Source organism: Astyanax mexicanus, chromosome 1 (genome assembly GCF_023375975.1).
Source record: "Astyanax mexicanus isolate ESR-SI-001 chromosome 1, AstMex3_surface, whole genome shotgun sequence".
In the NCBI taxonomy this organism is placed as follows: Eukaryota; Metazoa; Chordata; class Actinopteri; order Characiformes; family Acestrorhamphidae; genus Astyanax; species Astyanax mexicanus.
Genome location: NC_064408.1, coordinates 16218096 through 16224095, shown reverse-complemented (window position 1 = coordinate 16224095; position 6000 = coordinate 16218096).

Sequence of the window (6000 nt, the reverse complement as noted above, 5' to 3'; positions counted from 1 at the left end):
GCATCTAGACTGTAATTGAAAAAACAGGAGGACCAGTGAGTTTTTTGGCTTTCTCTGTCACATGACATCGCGTTCAGTAGCTCCTCCATTTCCACTCGCTGTTGTGTTCACATGGATCTCCGTGGAGATGCGCACCCAAACTGTGATTCCAGTGCGTGGCAGTGGACAAATAACGATTTTATTTAACGCGAGGAGACTAAATTGTGAGATTTGGATCCGGATGGGACTAAAATTACCAGAGGACCAAGAAAAACAGCAAAAAACTGTAGGTAAATCAGCCCATAATTCTGAGAAAAACACGTACATGGTCGTTCTGGACGGGAATAAAATCACAGAGGACCCCTCATAAAAGAGAAAATTACCCCAGGACCCCCTGAGAATCTAATACTGTCTGAATAGAGCTACCTCAACTTCTCATACACTCCAGTTAGTACTGTACTAGCAATGCTGCACAGTGGAATAGTGCACAAAACACCACTTCTGGACTTTCTAAATCTTCCTGAAGCAATTTACAGTCATCAGATCACACTACCCAACTTGTTGTCTTGTAATTGGGAATGGTTTGCATACTACATGACTGATCAGCGACACAGCTTGAAAATTAAATCTTTCACCTGGAGGAACCAGCAATGAGACCGTCTGCTCGTCAAAGTGTTTTATCATAAAACACAAAACACTCATTCGCTGAAGCTAGTTGCTGCACTAACTTCTAGTCACAACATTTTTTTTAATTACCGGACTTATATTAGGTGATAGGTCCAGATATTCAACCTAATATGTATTTGTCTGTGGCATGCGAGACATTGGTGATCACTTTGCCTACCTGGCATTAGACATGATGCCAATAGCCTCATGTTTATCTTCTCCAATGAATCCTATACTATTGGCAGTATCTCACTAGACAAGCTATAAGTTTGTCAGCAATGCGTGCAGCTTGATGTAGATTGGGACAGTGTTATCAGGTTTGGGTCAGGTCAGACCTGTGTAGAATGTTGTGTGGAGATGTTTGGGTTGGGTTCAGTCCAGCAGAACCGGGAGTGTTGCTCAAGTTTTGTGGATTTAGTGATTTCAGCCTTGCTTTGGAGCTGCTAGACTGTGTTTAAGTTAAACACACGATGTCTTCAGATCTAATCTTCTCTAGATTCTAAACACTGCGGTGTGTGAGTCCACTGCTCTGAGGTGTGTGTGTGTGTGTGTGTGTGTGTGTGTGTGTGTGTGTGTGTGTCTGAACACTGAATGAGGTTGGTGGGACAGTTCCTCCGCTGCAGCTCCCCTTGCAGTGCCTCACTCTCTCTTTACCTGGGTCAACGAGTACGAGCTGTAACCCAGAATCCCCTGGGCCGGGCCCTTCAGTCATACGCCACTGTTCCTTTAAGAGTATGAAACAGGAGCTGCCTGTGAGAGAGAGAGTGAGAGAAAGAGAGAGAGAGAGATCAGGGAGGAGGGGATGTAATAGAGTGAGAGGGACGTGGGATAGAAAAAATAGACCAAGGTACAGAAAGAGAGAGAGAGATGAAGCAAGAGAAGGATAGGGAGTAAGAAGGGACAGAATAAGGGAGAAAGAGAGAAAAAAAGAGAGATCAGAATGGAGGGGATGTAATAGACAGGGGAGGAAGAGGAGACAGAAAAATAGATCAAGGTAAAGAAAGAGAGAGAGAGAGAGGATAAGAAGAAAAAAGGGACAGAATAAGGGAGATAAACAGAAAAAAGAGAGAGATCAGGAGGTAAGGTATGTATAGAAAGGGAAGGTAGGGAGAGTAAGAGGGTCAAAAAGTAAGAGAGAATGACAGAAGAAAAAAGCGAGGAGAAAGTGAAGGAGAACAGATGAGAGATGGAGAAAAAGAAAGAAGGGAGGAAGTGATAGAAAGAGAAAAAATAGAACGAGAATGAGAGAGAGAAAGAGGAGGAAGGAGAGAGAGAGATCAGGGAAATAGAAATAGAAATAATATTGATAAATACAGAGTTAATGAGAGAGAAAAAGAGAGAGAGAGATCAGGGAGGAGGGGATGTAATAGAGTGAGAGCGACGTGGGATAGAAAAAGTAGACCAAGGTAAAGAGAAAGACAGAATAAGGGAGAGAGAGAGAAAAAAGGGGGAAGGAAGGGGAGACAGAAAAATAGACCAAGGTAAAGAGAGAAAGTAAGAGAGTCAAAAAGCAGAGAGAATGACAGAGAGGAAAAAAGAGGAGAAAGTGAAGGAGAAGGAATGAGGGATGGAGAAAAAGAGAGAGGTCAAGGAGGAGGGCTGTAATAAAGTGAGAGGAAGGTGATATAGAAAAAAAAACAGACCAAGTTATTGAGAGAGAGAGAGAGAGAGAGAGAGAGTGAGACAGTAAGGGAGAAAGATAAGGATGGAGAAAAAGAAAAAAGATAGAGAAATAGAGAATGAGGAAGAGAGAAAAAAAGAAAAGAAAAGGGAGAGGGATGGATAGTAACAGAAAGAGACAGAAAGAAGGGAGTGTTGGAGAGAGGTCAGGGAGAAGGCGTGTAAGAAGGTGATATAGAAAAAAATAGACTCTAAAAGTTATTAAGAGAGAGAGAGACACAGAGAGAGAGAGAGAGAGAAAAAGAAAGAGAGAGAGAGAAGAGGAGATAAGACAGGGAGAGAATGAGAAAGAGAAAGATGAATCAGTAAAGGAGAAAGAGAAGGATGGAGAACAAGAAATATATAGAAAGAAAGAATAAGAAACAGAGAAAAAGAGAAGTTATAGAGATGGATAGTAACAGAGAGATAAAGAAGTTGCTGAAAACAGAGAGATGAGAAATGGAAAGGAGAGAGATGGATAGTAACAGACAAAAACAAGAAAGAAAGAATAAATAGAGTTTGGTAGCAGCAGAGAGAAAGTAAGTAGATGAGGGAGTGATAGATGAGAAATAGAGAGACAGAGAGAGATGAGACATTAAGAGAGAAAAGAATGGAGAAAAAGAGAGGGAATGACAGAAAAAGAGAGATCAGGGAGAAGAAAGAAATAGATATTAAATTGATAAACACAGACCTAGTATGAGAGAGAGAGAAAAAAGAGAGATTGTGATAGAGAGGGAAATAAAGAAAGGGAAAAGAGAACTTTGGAGAAAGAAGGATGGATAATGGAAGAGCAACAGAAGGTTAGGAAGAATAAAGGCAGAAAGAAAGGATGGAGAGAGACATGGGTAGCAATGGAGAAAGAGAGAGACTGAAGATGGAGAACTAGTCATGAAGAAAAGAATAGAGGTACATAGAGAGATTGATAGAAAAAAGAAGACGAGAAAAAAAGAAAAGGGATAGAGGTGGATAGTAACAGAGATAAAATGAGATAAAGAAGCACGTGATGAAAACAGAAAGAGGGAGAGAGAGGAAAAAAAAGGAAAGGAGAGAGATGGATAGTAACAGAGAGATAGTAAAACAGTGAAAAAATGAATGAATAAATGAAGGACGATAACAGAGAGAGGTGGGGAAAAGAATGGAGGTAAAGGGAGAGAAGGATGCAGAGATAAATGAAGGAAGATAGCAGCAATGAAAGAGGAATAGAGAGGGGTAGCAACAGAGACAGAGAAATAAAAAGAGATAGAGATTGTGATAGAGAGAAGGAAAGAGACAGAAGAGCTGGAGAGAGATGGAAAGTGACAGTGAGAAAGAGAGAGTGAGTGATAGAGAGAGAGAGGTAGAGGGGGAGTGAAGGCTGAGGGCGAGCGAGAGCATGGAGGGAGGGGATGGAGGAAGAGGGACGGGGGGTCAGAGCAGCGGTTTAAAAGGCAGAGAGAGCGAGAGAACGAGAGAAGGACGGAGGGAAAGAGGGGAAAGAAAGCAGGTGCTTCCTGCCCCCATGATAAAGCCGTTAACACGCCATTATTCACCTCCTAACGTTAGCATCGTTAGCTTCACTGCATCCTGCTGAAAGGAAACAGTCCTGTTGCTAGGAGAGCGGGGAAGCGGCCTGCTCTTATTGGCTGAACGGATTCGCTTCATTATCCAATCGGAGGACTGTGGAATCAGCAGGAGAGGGAGAGAGAGAGAGGGAGAGAGAGGGAGAGGGGCACACCAGAGGAGTTGATTAATATGTTAGACATGTTTTATGGGTTACAATAAGTCTGGGAGTGGATGTGTGGCAAAGGCAGCAGGTGTGTGTGTGTGTGTGTATGCAAATGTGTGTAAGTGTGTGTGCTGTCATACAGTATGTGCTTATCTTGCCATAGTAAAATTCAAATTATGCTTTGTCCATTTGTTTATTGATGCATTGATATATTTATTTAGAAATTCATTCATTCATTAATTTATTTGAAAGTCCTTATTCGTTTGCTTACCTCGCCCTAGTAAATTTCCAATTATGCCTTCTAAAATCGGGGTATATAATACCTGTACACATAACAAGCACTGTAAATAAAGTGTATACAATCATAAAAAAACACTAAGCATACCAGCTTTGTCCACACACCACCAGATATTTAAATTATAATGATACAATAACATGTTATTGTAAAATGTTAATAAACGTGTAATAACATATGCTTGACGTGCAGATTAATTGCATAAGTAAAATTGTGGTAGCTATGCATATCTAGCTAGATACATAAATATATAGATATATACATGCAAAGATGGGTAGATATACACCTCTGAAAAACAATTATGAGACCATTTCAGTTTCTGAATCAGTTTCTCTGATTTTGCTATTTATAGGTATATGTTTGAGTAAAATTAACATTTTTGTTTTATTCTATAAACTACGGACAACATTTCTCCCAAATTTTAAATAACAATACTGTGATTTAGAGCATTTATTTGCAGAAAATGAGAAATGGCTGAAATAACAAAAAAGTTGCAGAGCTTTCAGACCTCAAATAATGCAAAGAAAACACGTTCATATTCATAAAGTTTTAACATTTCAGAAATCAATATTTGGTGGAATTACCCTGGTTTTAATCTTGGCATGTTCTCCTCCACCAGTCTTACACACTGCTTTAGGATAACTTTATGCCTTTACTCCTGGTGCAAAAACTCAAGCAGTTCAGCTTGGTTTGATGGCTTGTGATCATCCATCTTCCTCTTGATTATATTCCAGAGGTTTTCAAATTGGTAAAATCAAAGAAACTCATCATTTTAAGTGATTTCTTTTTTTCTGTAGATTTTAGGGACATGGCTCTTTTATGTCTTCTGAAATAAAGGGTATTAATAGCTTTTAAGAGCTTGCCCTGCTTTTGTTGAAGTAACTGTTTCTACTTTCCAGAGTAGATATTATCATCATAAACACCCATTCACAAAAAAATAACCCAGCAGGAAGCATTTGTTAGAATGGGATAAAACATTATATTTATGAATGCATTGATGAAATATGTAAATGATTAAAATATTACAATAAAATAATATTTGATTATCCCCATAAAACTCTCCTGTTGTGCTCCCTCTATCAGCTATGCACAATGAATCACAGTTGGATATAAAAGCAGTTTAATGTGCTACTGAGCATATATAATACCGGTCATAAGTTTTAGAACACCGCATTTTTCTTTTTTTTTTTTTTTTTGCTATTAAAGCTCTTCAGCTGTTTTCTACTCACCCAAATAAACATTTTTTTTAGGAGAGGAATCTGTGTAAATTAACACCCAGCACTCGTTTGATGTTAAAATAAAGTGTTTTTTTTATCATTACAGCTAATTGATAGTGCGCCTTATAATGTGGCTTCTTATCTTATAGTGCGAAAAATACGGTAGTTTATTTTCCTTAAATATACTGTATCAATGCTTTGTCAAGGAAAACCCAGTCAAGCATGCCAAGCATGATGGAGGTAGTGTCAAGACTTGGGCTTAACTATGGGGGCTGCCCATAGAATAACAAGGTGAAAGGAGAATAATAATGTATACAGAGAAACAAATCCTTATAGAACTACACAGTGTTTCCTATATCCTCAGTGGAGCTGATAAAATATACTCTGTATATCAATAATAACCTCCAGCTCATAATAAACATTTTTAAATACTCAAGTTGTTTTCATATCAGCTCAGGAATGTCTGAAATGTTATGTGT